This window comes from Mchenga conophoros, linkage group LG17, assembly GCF_057382185.1.
Source record: "Mchenga conophoros isolate Kocher_MC1m ecotype Shallow Benthic linkage group LG17, M_conophoros_male_GT1.1, whole genome shotgun sequence".
Lineage (NCBI taxonomy): Eukaryota > Metazoa > Chordata > Actinopteri > Cichliformes > Cichlidae > Mchenga > Mchenga conophoros.
The window spans coordinates 38,408,612-38,427,612 of record NC_140542.1 but is presented as its reverse complement, the minus strand read 5'-3'; the positions used below and the strand labels follow the sequence as shown (position 1 = coordinate 38,427,612).

Genomic DNA, 19,001 nt, shown 5'->3' with positions numbered 1-19,001 from the left:
TTAATGACACTTGGGTTTAAATTTTAAAAGGTTTGGAAAGCAGAAATGAAATTCTTTGCAAAGCACTGTCTCATTTCTATTGAGAGCTGGAGTTAAAACTTTAAATGTTTTCTGAAGATTTCATCTATAAAAAGGAGCGACTGGTTTAAACTGTGGCGGTAAGCTTTTCTTCAGACATGAGGGAGTCTATTTTATGGGAAAAGTCTTTACTTGACAGTGATTGATATTTTTAAGGAGAGAGTATGACAAAACAAGTTTCCATCTTCGAAAAGAAAAAACCTCGGTGGCCGTCAGCGTCTCGGAGCTGTCCGATGTGGAAATGTTGGTCTGAAACTTCAGCTTCACCGTTCAGCCTTTTGTTCCCAGCAGTCTGTAAAAGGCATCCAGTGTGGTAAAGATGTTAAGAAGTCACATGCTAAAAAAGCTAATTATACGGTGGGTGATTTTACCAGTCTAGGTCCTTCTTTGGGAACACACAGGCTCCCCTCGAGTTACAGTAAAAGTGGCAGACGATCGGAGGTGGCACATGGTAGAAATACTTCAGGGAAACCCATCCGCCAACCTCACCGGCCCCTCCGCATAGCTGTATGCAAAGCTTGTGTGAGTCAGCCGGGACTGTTCCTCAGGTTGGTGTCTGAGGTGAATCATGCCTTCCTAACTTCAAAACAAATCCATGTGACATGTTGAACGCTTCCATCTGTGACTGGAGGGCAGGTCTGTATCCAGTGGAAACATATTCATTCGTCCCAGCGAAGTGACAAATTCGAACTGGCAAATCAATCTCAGGATTAATCAGAAATAAATGTCGGCAAGTTTTCAGCTTTCAGAATCAACACAACACAAAAAGATGCTGAAAAGCCTTATAAAATCATTTCATCCATTGCTAATGCCAAAACTATTTATTATAGCAGCAGCAAGTCAACTTCTATATTCAACCAACCCACCAACAGTTGTCTTCTGCGCCACAGTGAATTACTCGCGGTCTGTCAGTATGACACACAAACACACACAGACACACACAACACGATGAAAACCTTGCAGAGAAGGGTTCAGTTGCTCGAGTTGCAGCGGGAGTTAAACCTCTCACTAGGGGCTCGTGCATTATAAAGGAAAACACATGGTGCATCCATCCTGCATTTATGATGTCTTAATTTTTATTATGGCCACTCAAAGCTGCCACATCAAGGAGAAGACATGAGGCATGATGGTTTAGGCAGACGACGAGAGCAGGGGGGACCCCGACCCAGAATCCTTTTCAAGAGTCTGACCGCAGCGAGACCAAAGACAGTTCGCCCACATCAAAACTCTGCCTGGGGACTAAGTGAGCCTCAAGAGGCCAGTAACGTTTATCACGCAGGTCCCTGCTAAGTTACTGACTGAATTCATACACCTGACAGGAGTGGAACCCTTTGAAACTGCTCCGTGTTTTAACTGAAAGCAGGAGGGTAAATTTGATTTGGAGCAATATTAAGTGGATAGGTGGCCAGTGCAAATAAACATTTATTAGACCAGAACCCTGCAGGGATGACATAAGGTGCTTTAAACGACGATGGTGGGTACAAGTCTGGTAAGACCAGGGGTTGAATCCAAATGCATACAATTTAGAGAATCAAGGGTTATTTATATTATGGCTACAGGTGAACCAACGTTTTACAGTTATAAAGAGCAGCATCTAATAACTGAATTAGAGCTCGTACTCAGTTTGAGTGATGAGCTTTATTGTCACTTTAAGATATTTTGTTTTTGCCCTCTGAAAGAAGTTGTACTTGATCTTTGTTTAGTTAACATTTTTCAATAAGTCGTGTCTCTACTTTAAAACTCTTTTGTTTGTAAGTAGAGATAAATGGTTCAGCACACCGTGTTAGGGTTAATTTACTTAAGAGGTGCTAGGACACAGAATTTTGTTACCACTGTAAACAGCCTCTTTGCTAAGTTAAGCTAACCTACAGGTTTTAGCTACATATTTAAAGTGGATAGACAGAAAATTACTAAAATATTAAACTGTTCATATCTGATGTTCAAAATAATGTCAACAGGTCCTTATCTGGTATCATTTCTTAGTAAAACTGTCCCTGTTTGTTACAATTACTTTTTACAACAAGGACTTTCAAAGTTAAAGTCCTAATTTGTATCTAAGACCTCCTAAAATTTGTTTCAAGTACTTGGAACAGCAGTCAGCCATTTTCCTCACTCAGACCATAAACCTTCAGAACAAATTTTACACATGCCCCCAAACCAAGAGTGACATAATCATGACACATGCAGTAGTTCCAGGATCCATCACTAGAGCAGACTTCAAAAAGTTGTCATAGCAACTTCCTGGACAAACATCCGCCCAAAACTGTGGCAGATGTCCATTGTGTTAAAGTGTGTACAGTAAAAGCCATTTAATGCAGTGTGGTAATTATTGTTGTGGAATTTAAACTCATCTGGCTTCCATTAGGGTCTGTCCTGGTGTATTTCCATGAGGGAGGCAGCTGTCTGGAAAACAATCCCGAGGATAGAAGTTTCCGGGGTGGATGCTTCCAAGCACTAAAGTGCTGATGGAGTAGTGATGGAAATGGCCGGTGGTGTCTTCTGGTGGTCAAGCCACCTGCTTTGTCATCATAGGCAAGTGTTTAAGGACAGGAAGAATGTTTGCTGTTGGGCTCTTTCTCAAGATAAAGGCCTTCAACTCCATGCAAAAGTTATGAAATGTTTAGAGCTGACAGAGTAGTCCTTTAGATAAAAAGGTATAGGAAACCACAAAAACTAAGAATTAATGCACTCATTTGTTTCAAATTACTGTACATTTACGAAACCAGTAAACCTGAATCTAAAAAGTTACTTTTACACTGAAAGGCAAAGAAGTTCATTTCTGTCCGTGAAAATCACGCTGGATATCTAAACTGATTTGAACTGGATCTATGAAAGGATGCCACATCATTTGATGGAAAAGAAAAGGATCAACCTACAGTGGGCTGAATTCAAAGACACCCCGGGAATTAGAAACGCGGGACACTAGTCCAATTTGCTAAAATGTCATTGCAGTAACTCAAAATAGTGAGCAGTAGTTTTTATTGCCCCCATGTGCTGGTGTGCATGTTTCTTGGGATGGGATGACAGATAGTGTCCTGAGAGATTTCCCCCCAGATCTGGAACAGGGAATCACCGGTAGATGGTTCTTATATCGCACTTTTGTACTCTAAATGAGCACTTGCCTCATACACCCATTTACACAAGCACTTTGTTTTATGCAAGTGCTTTCTAGCTAAAATCCACACACAATTATACTCCAATGGACGTATGAGAGCAACTGGGGGTTAGTATCTTGCTCAAGGATATTTGGCATCCAATTAGTAGCTGACCTGCTCTACCAACTGAGCTAAAGTCACCCCAAAGTACAACTTAGGTACAACCTGGCGGTGATGGATGGAGCAAAACATAATTTCTCAGAAACTTTTAGAAACTTATAAATGGTGAAAGGTATTTTAGAAAAGAAAAAGGGGAAAACCAAACAAAATCTAACTCTTGTTTGGAGTGTGTCCTTTAAAACCTCTTCTTTTGGATGGCTCAGTCTTTCTGTGGTTAGTCATGAACCATACCCTGCTGAGACCAGAGGGTGTGTGTTTTGTTGTTCATAGCTGTACAAACCAGAGCAGGAGGCAAGTCATCCTACATGACTGGAATCCCCCCCTAATCCAGACCGGAGACTCTACACAAACATTTATGCACAGCATGGAAACACAGTCACATTATGCAAGTATTTTTTCTAGCTGTTAAGATATTCACAAAGGTGTTTAGATAGCTTGCAATAACAGTGTTTTGATTAAACTGGCAGAGAGGATCTCTACCCGTTATCTTAGTCATCTCACAAACACTCAACCTTCTGGTGCGTTTGCTCATCTCGGATCTACCACGGTTGTTCATTACATTTGACGCAGGTTCATTTCAATACTTCTATCAGATTATGTAAGATTAGAAGGTTAGGGTATGATACACAAAATTATATTTCCTCACTGCATAGTTAAAATCTGACCTAAATGTGGATGTGTATTTAAAAACAACATTCAAGGAAGAATGATCATGTTATTGCTCACAGTTTTCATCATTTGTAGACATCGAGTTTGTGATAAACTGTTGCATGTAGATTAAAGGCGTTACAAAGGACAAAAGACTCTGTATTGAAAAGTTACCCAATAACTTTTTTTGTGGTTTGTGGCTAATGAAACGGATATTCAGCTTCCTTACAAAATTAAAAAAAAAACAAAAAAAAAAACTGACTCCCCTCCGTGAATCGCTACCTTATCGTAGTGGAGGGGTTTGTGTGTCTCAGGGATCCCAGGGGCTATGGAGCTTTTGCCCCCTGGTAGGGTCTCCCATGGCAAGTTGGTCCTGGGTGAGGGACCAGACAACGAGCGATTCAGATGACCCTTATGAGAATATCACCGAGGGAACAGTTTACCCTGTCCGGGATAGGGTTACCGGGGCCCCGCCCTGGAGCCAGGCCCGGGGAGGTTGCCCAAGGGCGAGCGTCTGGTGGCCGGGCCTTAGTACATGGGGCTCGGCTAGGCACAGCCCGAAAAGGGGACATGGGCCCATCCTCCTGCAGGCAACCACCCGCAGGAGGCGCAGTAGAGGTCGGGTGCACTGTGTGCCGGGCGGCAGCCAGGAGCAGAGGCCCTGGCGGGCTACCAAGACTGGCTGGGAGGAGGCCCTGGGGCAGACCCAGGACATGCTGGAGAGATTATATCTCTGGGCTGGCCTGGGAACACCTTGGTGTTCTCCCGGACAAGCTAGAGGAGGTGGCTGGGGAGAGGGAGGTCTGGGCCTCTGCTTAACCTGTTGCCCCCGCGACCCAAGCCCGGATAAGCAGAAGATGGATGGATGGACAAAAACTGTTTGGCGATTTCCCAGATTTTTTCTTTACTTTTCAAATCTGGAAACAAACAACAACAAAAAACCCACCAACAAAACATATCTGAATTCCTGGGCTAACTTACTGCTAAGCAAAAACTTTTGAGGGCAAAAAAGCTGAAAAGCTAAATGACATGAAACTAAATGGTGTGAGAGTGTTTGCCCTCTTCCTGATTTCCTATTTTTTTGCATGTTTGTCACAGTTAAATGTTTCAGATCATCGAACAAATTTAAATATTAGACAAAGATAACACAAGTAAACACAAAATGCAGTATCTAAATGAAAGTGTTTATTATTAAGGGGGAAAAAAATCCAAACCTAGAAGGGCCCTGTGTGAAAAATTGATTGACCCCTAAACCTAATAACTGGTTGAGCCACCCTTCGCAGCAACAACTGCAATCAAGAGTTTTTTGATAACTGGCAGTGAGTCTTTTACATCACTATTCTTTGCAGAATTGTTGTAATTGAGACACATTGGAGGGTTTTTGAGCATGAACCGCCTTTTAAAGGTCACGCCACAGCACAGGGGTGGGCAACTCCAGGGCTCGAGGGTCGGTGTCCTGCAAGTTTTAGCTATTACCCTGGGTCAACACACCACAATCACATGATTAGTTCATTACCTCTTCGCGACATGTTGAGGTCATTTAGCCATTTAAATCAGCTGTGTTGGCTCAAGGACACATCTAAAACCTGCAGGACACCAGCCCTCGATGCCTGGAGTTAACCACCCCTGCCACAGCATCTAGATCGGCCACTCCAAAGTCTTTATTTAGTTTTTCTTAAGCCATTGAGAGGTGGACCTGCCGGTGTGTGTTTTGGATCATTGTCCCGCTGCACAACCCAAGAGCTCTTGGAGTAATTTTGGTCGGTTGGTTGCTCCTGGGAAGCTTCACCACTGTTCCAAGTTTTCTTGATTTGTAGATAATGGTTCGGTGTGGTTCAATGGAGTCCCAAAGCCTTGGGCCTTAAGCCTTTCCAGACTGACAGATGCCAGTAACTTTGTTTCTCAGTGGTTTCTTTAGATCATGGTATGATATGGGCTCAACAGGGCTGCCAATAATCAGACCTGATTGTGTTTAGTGAAACTGAACTCAGCTTTCCAAAAAATGTGGTCAATCACAACTAATTTAGGATTTAAGAAGATGGGCAATTACTTTTTCACACAGGACCGGGAAGGTTTGGATTACTTTTCTCCCTTAAATCCCTGAAATTATCGTTTAAAAACTGCATTTTGTATTTACTCGGGTTATCTTTGTCTAATGTTAAAATTTGTTTGATGATCTGAAACATGCAAGTGTGACAAATATGCAAAAAAATAGGAAATCAGGAAGGGGGCAAACACTTTTCACACCACTGTAGTTGATTATCATCAAAAGTATTCTGGTTCAAATCCAAATTTGCACTTATTATTCCTGAACGCTTTCTATGACTGAAATGTATTTAGGAGACTTCAACAGCTTGATTGCTTTCAAATGTAGATCAATTCCAGCTCATTTATCAGCACTGCTGCAGTGTTTTGCAGAGTACCGCCCTTTCCCGCTGCTTGCACAGCTGGTATGAATACAGATTAGCTTTGCCACATCCAGCTGTTCCAAACCATCTTCCTCCTTGATCTTCTCCTTCTCTCCTCCCTGTGTACCATGTCTTAATTAAAAACAGTAGCAGTGCTGACATTTGGGCCGAGCCCTGGTATGCACGCTGCACATGGCTGCCTTCCCTCCTCCACTGTCCAAAGAGTTGCTTATTCCTCCTGTCAAACACCCCTAACTTTAACATTTAAATGTGTACAAATGGATCAGTTCTACACAAAAATGGACTTTTCAACGAGGGAATGATGGGAGAAGCTACCCATTGAGGCCATTAGCTGTTTTTATGTACCACGCTGTTAACATGGGAGTATATAGACCATAGACTTTACATAAAAAATGGACAAAGCCACCGTGAAATTACCCATTGGTTTTGGCTTCGCCATGTTGGTTTTTTATAGCCAGAAGTAGAAGTAGCAGAATGAGAGGGAGCTAAATTGTCAGCTAACGCTGGCAAGCTCGGTAAGCAGATTACATCTGGAAGCTGCACAGGTATTATCGACAGTCACATTAATAAAATCCCTGAGACAGAAGACTAATAAAAGCCTAGAACTTATTCAGTGAAACTGAACTATGATCTCAGATGGTTTGTGCCACAAAGTAAGTCATATTATTTGAAAATGAAAATGCTCCAACTGCACAAACACAGTGAACATGTCTAGTTCAGTTACTCCAGTTAGCTGAGGGGAGGTCTAGCAGACACCGACTGGCTACAGCTGCCTATGACAGGACACCTGTCAATCAAATCACACCATGCAGGCTTTCTCACTTTATTACTGATGTCCTAATAACCTCTACAGATGAATGGGATCACGTGAAGTTTGAATTTGTAATTCTCATAGAAATGACAACTAATAAAAGGGTCGTGAGCCTGCCTATGCATAGGCCCCAGATTTGTCTCTCGGGTCTAGACCGGAGTTGTCGGGGGTGAAGTAAATTGAATACATTTATGTTTGACAAGTTTAAGTTCCCACTCTGCCTTTTGCTCCGTTTGAATAAACACTTGATCCCAGCATTGAGGGATTTAATTCATGCCTTGGCGAGCTGTAATTTTCTTCACAAAGTTGCACGAAACTGTAGCAAACCATGAAGTTAAAGCCCAGTGTAAACACGGTTAAAGAAACACTCGATGCAGACTCTTGACATCTGCTTTACGTCCCAAATATCATAAACGAAACTGCATATTTAAAACATCCAGCTCTCCGTTGTTTTAATGTATTTTCTGTGGGAACAGGAAATTGGAGCGGGATATAGTGCAGGAAGGAATTATTCAAAGAGAGACTGCAAGGACGTTTTCTTGGAAAAATCACGTGGTCCGAGATGAGTAGAGGCAGCTGAGCGGCTTTCACGGACAGTACCAACTGCCAGCAGTGTGTCACTGTGACCTTTGAACTCTCGAAGTGTGCGGAGACACGGGCAGGGGAAAATACATTTGACGTCACAAGAGAACATTTTGTATTTGTGCGCTGTCGCGTTACTCACAGGTGCAGGTTTGGATCGGCGATTGTTTTTGCTAGCATCACTGAGCTGAAAGGTTTGACTGAATGATTCCATTCACTCCATGCATCATAACGCACCGAGGCCAAATCTGCACACAGCCACTTCATTTCTGCTCCATCTTTTCCGAGACCTAATACTGCCGGAGCCCCTGGAAACTGGGAAAGAAGCATCGCTTTTCCTTTAGAGTGAAAGGAATGTGGCACAGTGTTGATGGCTTTTGCAGGACTGGCTCACCCAGGACCCGTCTGTCCTTTTTCTTCAGGAGCAGGAATGTAGGGTAGTGAATTGATTATCGCTAATAAGGCCTGTCCAGGTCCCTATTAAAGCACAACCGCAGAGGAGCTGGACCTAAATAGCTGCACTCAAGTGGAGTCTGGACATGTACTTAACACTGAGTTTCAAACAAATCTCTGTTTATTTAAAATGAATAGACTGGACTGCAGTAGTGGCTGTGTCCTGTTATTAAAATATATTGGCTAACCATCTGTAATGTCAACCACGTGTGAGATCGCTCAGATATTACAAGGAACTCATTGAGAGCAGTTTTTGTCAGTCAGTGTTTTCAAAGATGGGACCAACAGGCATTTAAAGAGTTTTGGCCAAGCCTACGCTCTTTGTGCTAGAGGTACACCTTCTGTCTGATGTAAATGTTGCCATCAGTGAGTGTAAGCGCGGCTCTATGTGTGTGTTCACATACCAGCCAATTTGCTGTGGTGACTATACTACAAACCAGCAACACATACTTATTCCAAATGGACTAGAAAGTAGTCAGCTTAAGCCTTGCAACATCATTGTGGATGTGATGGCGCTACAGCACTATTTTAAAATATTTATCATTTCTGTTAAGCAACTATTAGTTTGTGGCAAAAAGCAATCTTCAATTCTGAAAATGTAGCCAGTACAGAAGTGCCCGTACAGCATTTCCTTTACTGTCCACACGAGGCCGGCTCTAAAAGCAAGCTCATCCCTTTTTATATCGTGGTACAAGGTGGACCAGGACGAGCATTGACAGAGCCCTACAAAATGACCTCCAGCAGGCCACTGGTGTGAATGTGTCCGACCAAACAATCGTCCTCTGGTTGGGCCTGTGCTCACTGCCCAGCACCATAGCATAGAGCACCAGAATTGGCAGCACTGTGCTTTTCACAAATGAAAGCAGGTTCACGCTGAGCACATGTGACAGATGTGAAAGGGTCTAGAGCAGCTGTGGACGATCTTATGCTGCCTGTAACGTCGTCAGGACTGGTTTAGTGGTCAGTGATGGTCTGGAGAGCATATCGATGGAGGAACACAAGGGTGAATGACAATGCCCGGTTTCATGTGGTGATAGTATGTATGCAGCTCCTGGAGGATGAAGGAGTCGATACCAATGTCTGACTCCCGCATGCACCAAACCTAAATCCAATAGTACACCTCAGAAACATCATGGTTCAGTCTAACGCTGCCAGGTTTGACCTCAGACTGGCCAGGAGCTCAGTGATGCCCTGGTCCAGATCAGGGAGGAGAGCTTAGGAGACCTTTTTGAGTTTCATTTTTTTCACTTTTTGAATTAAGCTCTCTGTAGATAGATCATTTTCATTCCAGTGAAATGATGTGTCATCCTTTGGTGCCTAATACATTACTCAGTCCAAAATAAATATCCAGCATTCTTTTGTCCCATTGAGATGTGACAGTTTTTCAAACTAATGCTTTAACTTGTTTAAGCAGTGTATATATTACAATGTGCCAGAGAACATTAAAAGCTGAAGCTTCAGATGATTTTCTGCTGCTTAATTATGCTAATGACAAATTCACTCACACGTTGATTTGGCCTCTTGTTATGCGACAACATTTAGGAGAGACAGGAGGCCTGAATTAGTAAGAAACGGATACGTTTGAGTTACAGACCAGGTAAGACTAAACAGAGCAGATTCAGGGTAACATGACCTCCTGATACTGCTTGAAAAAAGCAGCAATCCACAGCAATGATAAACTGTGGAATTTTCCACTTCCCACCAAGTCCATGAAATTAAACTGTTCTATAAATATTATCTCGTCCACAAGGTTACATGATTCTTAAAACAGTAACTCATCAACTGTCTCAGTTTCCTGTTCTGTTAAACATTATGGAAAATTTCAAACGCCTGAATTACATACAGTATGCTTAGACAGATGGAAAAAAGTGGCAGGGGAATCCTGATACTGTGATGTCATGTTTCTAAGTTTAACCCTGCCTGAGCACCCTCCGCCCTCCCAGTGTGTGATGTCAGCATCCTGCGAACCCCATAGACACCCTTAACCTCTGACCTGACGATGAGTCACTTGACCATCTTCCCTAAATTAACTTTCCCTCTCCCCCTCCCACATGCACCTTCCCACTGTTGTTCGTGTTTCTGGGAAAAGCTGTTTTTTTTGGTTGTTGTTTTTTTACAGTTTCTGATCAGAAGAAACCATTTACCAGATGAACTCTGTTTGAAGCAGTTAATAAAGAACACCGTGATACTTGCTAAAGAATGCCACACTTGTGTAAAGGAAAGCAACATGACTAAACACACATACCTGTTTGGGCTTCTTACTCAAATAAGTAAATGATTCTCAGAAATGCAGGTTATTTTTGTCTGCTCTCCCAGAAATCAACTGAAATTAAAACAGGTGACCAATAATGTAAATACTGGTTTCCTTGGGTGTTTCTTCTTAAATTTTTACTAGTGACCAGGAGAGTGGTGCACTTTATTCAGCTCAGATATGTTGACTACAAGCTTAACCTTATCACGAAGGTTCCTGTTGCTAGTCAGCTACGTGTCAGTAGCTGGCAATGGGGCATTTGGATCTTACTAACAGTTTTGAGCTAACTAATGAGCACTAAGGAGAGCAGAATGCAGACCAAATTTTCTATAATCTGAAAAATAACTTGGAAAACCCCCCCTAACTATCACTTCAAGGTAATAGTGTTATACTTGTAGTAGTGCTGTCAATGTTAAGTCGTTAATTACTGCGTTAGCTAAACGCGTTAACGTAGTCATCACGATTAACGCACTCAACCCGTGTGGAGCGCAGAATGGACAAACTTCGGACAAACTGCCCAAAATGCGTTGACAGAGACATTCCAGCGACTTTGAGACAGTGTACGCTCCAGATTAGTACATTTTTAATTGCATTAGTAGTGATGACGGCGTTAACACGTCTGAGCTGCATTAACGCCTAATAACCCCTCACACGAACTAATCTGCGTTAAGTCAACTGACAATTTTGACGCGTTAATATGTTAATGTTGACAGCACTAATTTATAGACTACTTGGGGACAGCAATCATGCTAACATTGTCATGGTCCGGGTGTGTTCCAGTGTGTCTCCCTCCGAGCCGGCATCTCCACCCCTGGGAGGGGCCTCAGTGTTCTGCTGATTGCTCACACCTGTGGGTAATTTAGACGGGGACTCATACGGCCAGCGCACTCAACCTCTCTTCGCCAGATTCTCAGCTAACCCTAGTTAGTGCAGGCCACCACCGTGATTTTGCACTCGCTTTGTGAATTACCTTGTCTCATCGTGTGGTTCTCTCATAGCCACACCAAGCTGCCAAACACTAATCTCTGCCGAAGAGCTCCAACCCGGACGCTGGACCACCTGACAGTCCCACAGGTTGTTCACCCGAACCACCTGCCTGCCTCCCTGCCTCCACGCCAGGAATCTCGGACCACACACCCGGACCACTCACCCCTCCACGTCACCACCGACCACCCGCGGCAAGTACGCAGTACGAAGGAAGATTCAGAACGAACAGCTTATCCATATTTCTCCTGAACCATACCTGAACGTCTGTACTCTTTTTACAGTAACTCTGACCCTTTCCCTGGACCCAGTGTGACTCTCCCTCCAGCCCAATCCCCGGAACTGCTGTTTCCACTGACCAAGACCAGGGCCCGTATCCCTAAAGATTCTGAGAATCCTCTCAGAGAGCTCCTAACTTAACCTAAAAATTCCTTGCCAGGAGTTTTAGCTTAGAAGTGATTCCAGAACATTTTCAGTGAACTCTGAGCAAGGAATGGATGGAAAATCCTATCTTAGTGAGGAGGTGTGGTTGACCCCGTTGCTAGGTATGAGTCATCATTTCAAAAGCCGTGATTGGTTGATCCTACAAGTTTGATGGAAATGAGCTTTTGGTGATAATGAGCAAAGGATGTACCCTCAAATCAATAAACATATTATATACTCTAATCTTATGCTGACTGTAATTGTAAATAATATTTCACATTCAAGAAAATATCTGGAAAATGAATAGTAAGCTGTAGGGGTTATAGCCATTAGAATCTAAAATATGTGAAAACTTAAACTCATTACACCCTGTTCAAATAATGATTCGTGTCTTATTTGCTCATATTAATATCCTAGCTGGCATATTTTGTACTTTCACTCCCATATGGACCCCGTTGAAAACAAGATGGCCAATCTCAAGAGGCTGTCCTTAATGAAGTAGAAATCACAACGTTACAAGTCCAGTGTGGTCTTAACGAGGGTAACACGGCTCAGCTTTTAGCAATGTCTGTGATTGCAGACCCAAGTCATCACTGCTGCATTGTTGCATTTTCCCGGTTGCCAAATACCTCGGGGTTGTGATTACTTTCGTCTCCGGTGTAATAGCGTTGTGGCGTCGAGTTGGTGAAGTAATTGCATCTCTAAGGAGATCCACCACAAACATGATTCCTGCACGATCCAGTCTGTAGCATCTCAATAATTCCCTGTCATCCAGTGTTTGCAGGACATCTCTCCTGCCTCTTCTGTTGGCCATTTTGTGCAGCTGCTTAGGGGAACTCCTAAGCCACTAAAAGTCCTCTTCCCTGCTCTTAGCAGATCTCGCCTTAGGAGCCCTTTTAAGCGCTAGGAATCTTGAGGAATAGCTTTTATATTAACTGGGATTGTCATGTCACTTTTAGGGGAAATTCTAAGAAAACGTTATGACTCTGAGAATTTTCTTAGAATTTGGCCGCTAGGAGCCACTTTTTGCACAAAGATTCTTTAGGGATACGGGCCCAGATTGCTTACTTAGCCCAGGCTGCTTAAGACCCCTTTGATTCAGTTGTGGCATTTCGCACTTGTTAACCTCACTTTCCAGTTTATGAACACTTACTGAGTAAATAAACGTCGTCTCTAAAACTACTTACGTGCTTGTTCGGCGTCCAGCATTTGAGTCCTTTCACTTTTGAGGCGGCCTCGGCCGTGACAAACACTTACACTTACACCTGGGTCATCTAAACGACATCGATCGAAATGACATCGTACTTTAAAACAGATCACGCCATTTTATTAAACTTCCTTAAAATACATTTGCAGAGTAAAGTCAAGGACGTTTTTGCTCATAGGAAATGTTAATATGAATGTTACTCTATTGCACTGTACAGTGACGCAGTCAAAACACTTGTGAATAGAAACAGAATTTAAGATAAAATTATACAAAAGTGGAAAACTTTTTCTTGTTGTAGGACGTTGCTAGGAGTTGCTGGGCCATGAAAACTTATGCTACGAAGTTTTCGGTGCAACGTTTTCGTGCTGATTTTAATCCCAGAGGACGTTTGGAACTCTGCAGTTGCTGAGTTAGCAAAGAGTTGGTGGGTACGCTTTACCACACAGAGACGCCGCTCTCTAAGATTTTGTGGTTGAGTTTCTAAACTGTGTAGTTCTTTCAGTGATGGCGTCCTACCATGCTTAAATTCACTGAGCACTGTTTTGGGGTGGCTGTGGCTCAGGACAAAGACCTGTACCTGCTGCTCAGTTCATCAACACCAAAGCAGCTTAAACTGATTAACAACGCCTCCAAAACTTAACTGACCAGATCAATATCCTGAAAGTTTAACTGAGTTGATGATAAACTCTGATTAAAGTGTTCCTTTCATTTTTTTGAGGAGTGTAATAACATTATGAGCCACTAAAAAAATGATGTTAACCATGTACTGAGCAGCATAGTTTATGTTGTTATTATGTATCATCTTTTAAAAGCCTGATAATCTATTTTCATGTTTTCTTAAAAATATATACATATATATTTGTCTCCCGGAGGCCTTTTCATATAGTAAGATTTGCCAGTTAAGTCAAATTTAAAAAAAATCTTAACATTTTTTTAAATGTACATAACAGATTTTTGGGTTTTTTGGGTTTTTCTTCTCCTGTTCTCAGCACTGAATCCGGCTTCGGCATTCTCTCAACCTTAAGGAATTTGTCAAAGCTATTTCCATGCTGTCATATGCGCATGTTTATGGTTAGGCCTGGTGTCTCATTGTCTCATGCCGTAATACAACATAGTCATTTTGTGGGGTTTCCTGACCGCACACACACCAAATATGTACAGTACAGTACAGCAGGGGAGCCTGCGTCTGAGCAGCGAGTGCTGCGGTTGCATTTGGCCTGCCTGAGTAGGAAGTTACTGACCGTTCATCATATTTTATTGTAGGGGGAGTCCCATTGTGAGCAGGATCATGGGTCAGGGCCATGTTTGTGTTTCTTCTTCTGATGTCTTAACTACACATCAAATGACAGACATGCTGGAGTTGGTAACCAGTGAGCATCTGCTCAAATATTCAGTGAAGATAACATGCTGAGTAGCTCAACATCAGGCCGTCATGTCATTTTGTAAAATTCAGCTGCAACAGTGGGGAGGTGAACAGCCACCAATATCAAACTTGTACAGACTGGTTTCAGATAGCAAGCCCTGAGCTCATTTCCAACTATTCAAACTCTATTGTTCAGATAAAAGCAACAGTGATAGCTAAGGTTATCTAATAACGTCATTCCATACCAGAGAAACAATGACATCACTTGTGCCCTTACAGCCATTTATTGGTTTGCTCTACTTTCCTAGACACAGAGACAGAATAACTGGCTTGCACTTCCTTTATTTGGAACAATATCAGGCAAGCAAGGTCACAGTCTAAGTCCACTACTCCTTTATGTTCAGCAAAGAGGCCTGCATTCGATTTCTTTCATTTTCAGGAGTGCTAAATGATAAAAAAGGGCAGATCACCAACCTGCATTTTGCCTTTTTAAAAACAAACAAACAGTTTATTAATGCAGATAAAGACTAACAGCTAAATATTTATTACGTTGCTTCATTTTTGTTTGCCAGCTCTACAGCACAAAGTGTTTTAGCATCTTTCAGCATCTTTCAGGTTTTACTGTGGGGAAGGGGGTAAAAGTTGATAAAGTGTAATATCCCAGTGTTTTGTGTTGTGATATTGTATCCACACGGGGAGCCAAAATGTCAATATTTTATTAAATAAATATAAATATTCTGGTAATACTACTAATACTAAGATTATCAGAAGATTGCATGTAATTGCCAACTTGACCCCACTGACCCCACTCAATCACAGACAGGGAAAGACAGCAGACTGACTCCATCTTATGGCAACATTTAGGGCAGGTTTTAGTGACAGTGTTGTTATGCTGAGGTGAGATGTCTTTATCTTACTGGATAAGACAGCGACAGCTGCCAATGTTACATTTGAGGACATAATTTGCAGTTTAAAAAATGTGGTAAATCATAATATGTGTTATTGTACTATTCCCCATATTGCAAAATGTTCCAATAATATCATATTGTGAGTGAAGTATTGTGATAAAGTTGTATTGTGGTGTGTTTGGTGACTCCTATGTCTACAGTACTGCCCTGTTTTAGCTTTTGTGTGTTGGTGTCACCAGCCCATCGCAACACTGCTGTACGTTAATTAACAAATTAAGGTGTTAATTAACAAAGTTAGCAGGTCACTTTTTAGAAGTGATGGACCCTGAGAAGTGGATGCAAGGAACGTCTTTCTTTTCCACCCCAAGGTAGCAGGGAAAAAAAATCTCAGTACTGAGAGTGCCATCCACCTTCAAGCCATGATCTTGGAGCAGAATGAACTGTGATGGATCAAATGCATCATTAGAGCAACAACACTCTAATGTTGTGGCTACACTGAACACCTGAATCTAGCATGTGCATTGAACTTGCTAGTACCAGCTAGCACAGATTTCAGCATTGTACTGCCTGCATACTACATCCAAACCTTTGGTCAATGGAAAATTAGGACTCAAATGTGAGAAGTTCATCAAAGAGTGTTATGGAAGAGCGTACTCTGCTGTGTTAATATGCCCTGAGAAAAAAAGAAAGCTTTGAAAATGTGTCTCTCTCCAGACTGACAGACAAGACAGATCCAGGAAATCGTGGATTTTTCTCCTTGGCACATAATGAAAGCCGTGTTGCTCACGAGACAGCCCAGTTACTAATCTCTGTATGTGGGATAACAAAAGAGTTAAAGATTACAGAGGAACTGGCAGCAACGCGCTCAGTCAAAGGTACAGGAAGTTCACAGACGTAACTGCATGCCTAGTTAGGCTGGGGACAAAACAGGAATGCTGATTAAATAGTGACAAAATATCACCACTTTGACTATGCCTGTTTCATTCATATCATCACTTAAGTGTAACATCCATCCTCATCAGTAGCAGTTTCTAAAAAGATCGAATTAGAATTCAGCAGAATTGAGTTTAGCTTCTTCATGGAACTCTCCCAGTTTACAACAGTCCCAGTTTACCATGTGGCCCCTTGAGAAAAGTAACCACTGACCCCTGAGCTGGAGGTTGCTTAGTAACTTAAACCTGTAGTTGTTAACACACTCCTGTTACACAGTTTTGCAACAGTGTAGCAACTCTTAAACCTGAAAACACCACAGAATACAGAAGAAAAGCTCACCAAACTTGCTCTGCCTGTGAATCAGACAGCTCCACATCAAACGCGCGCTGCAGGTGTAACCACTATAAATGTGCATTCCATACAATCCGTGGCACATCTGACCCAGGAGCAGTCATCAAAGGCTTACATGTTTGGTGAACCTGAAGCATAACCCTGTACAGAACTAAGCAAATCAATCCTCGAAATTTTTAGTACAGAAAACAGAAACTGTGAGATAGGAGGAATAACGTGCATCTGGCCTCAAACTGGCAACCTTTGGATGACTTTTCCTTTATGCCTACAAGCCAAACAATACTTTTACTTTATAGTGTCAATGCTGACTTGAAAATAGAAACATTAAATGCCTGTGATAAAGCATCTGCTTGTACCAACTGCACTGGTTTGGGTAAACTGTGTGAAATAACTTCCAGTCCCTTCCTAATAACCACACTCCACCTGCGGTTCAGTTTACCACCCAGTGGAGTTTCACTGGACAACAGGTGTTTCCTTTGTGTCCACGCAGCCACCCAGCGAGTTGGAGAAAGATCCTTCGCCAAACCGCAAGATCCCAAATCCTCCTGCGAAATACGGCCAGTGCGCCTGCCGTGTCACAACTTTCACTGCCGGTCCTCCTTACAGTGTCGAGCTGCAGAGCAGAGATCATCCTGTGTGTCCCATTTAAGTGGAATGGCATGTAAGCCGAACACCAGGGCCGGGTGAGTGAGGGCTGGATACTGTCCCTCGGCGACCGTCTCTCCCAGCGGTGCTATCTTTTCAAGTTCCAACTCTTCCTGTGCCTCTCTAGAGGCCTGTCAGTCGGATGAAAGGTATTTCCTCTGAGTCACCACTATGTTCTCTTTTGTCAACCATGGCTTAAAGACCTCCGGTATACAAAGCTGTTGTCTGCTCCCCCGGCGAACGGCCAGCCTCACAACAAACCTTTTTCTATAATTGGACTTTTTCAGATGAAATGCACTATGCTCTGCATTATTCTTACAGGATGCTGGCCTACTTTTAGCAGCATGATTTCCAGAGGGTGTTGAGGGTTTTTTTTCCCTTCAGTTGCATGGATCAAGTCACAGTGACAGACTGTGAGAGACACACATAACCAGAATATTCTGGAGGCCATCGTCTGTTTTATCTTGTCCCATTTCTGACAGTAAAGTTAAAGTAGAACACGATGCTTGCATAGCATGGGCCTATCATTTTTAATAGTGCACCTACAATCTTCAAACATAAACTTATTGTTGAACTCGAGCATCCCCACCGCATCTGTCTTACTCTCTCGACTATCCAGCGAGAGCGTCTCAAGCCAAAAAGACACATTGAACCCACACACATATGGTGAACAGCTCTCTCTATTCAGCTGCTCACTCCAAAAAGGAAAATTTACCTTCACATGCTCTGCGCTACACATAATAAATCACTTTTTTGATGCTTGCTACATTCCGAGAAATATTTTGCAGTGAAGTGTTGCGCTTTTCATTTTCGAGCCGCCTTCCGTCGGCCACCCTCGTAAACATTCACTCTGCAACTTCCTACATTTTCAAGAATTCCTGTTGACAGAAACCAAAGGACAAAGTTTGCATGTTGCTTTCTGCCCAGATTAGAGTGAGAGAAACAGACCCAAAAGGAAGAGGAGGGCGGGGCTCATTCAAGTTCATTTATAGCTTCTTATCATACGTACATCTGCAGACGACTCTGCAAGGACAAAACAAAGAAGGGACAATCAATCCCAGAAGGACGTCACGGTGCCCGACAGGAGTCCAAAGTCATTGTATGGGCTCAGTGAGCACTGTGTGCCACGACTTAAATGGTCATGACAACGTGCGAGTGTGTTCACCGCACACCACCGCCAACCGGTCACTGCAGATGGCCCCGCCCCTCCCTGAGCCTGGCTCTGCTGGATGTTTCTTTCTGTTAAAAGGAGTTTTTCCTTCCCACTGTCACCATGTAAGTGCTCATGAGGGAGTTCTTGATGGATGGGGTTTTCTCTGTATTATTTACAATATAAAGCACTTTTAGGTGACTCCTGTTGTGATTTAGCACTACATAAATAAAACTGAATTTAATTCAGTTGAATAGACTCTCACAGTTCTGTATTTCATATTAAATTCGATGACTTGTATATTTTTATTCTTTCATTGAGTGTAAAGAGACAATAGCACTTAATATATTTTTATCTATAAAGCCCTACTGAAAAAGCTCCCTTCTTATTGGTGGAAATTTTCAACAGTTGCAAACACCTGTTGTGATTTGTGCTCTTCTAGTCCAGATGCCATAATTTCAAGCACTTAGGACACAGGTGTCGAACTCCAGGCCTTGAGGGCCGGTGTCC

At 42.6% G+C, this 19,001-nt stretch overlaps 1 protein-coding gene across 1 annotated transcript in view; it reads right to left on the bottom strand.

Annotated features, from left to right (window-relative positions):
• Positions 1–19,001, bottom strand: part of syn3 (synapsin III) — a 131,534-nt gene that overhangs the window by 29,912 nt on the left and 82,621 nt on the right. The gene's annotated exons all lie outside the window — the stretch shown is intronic.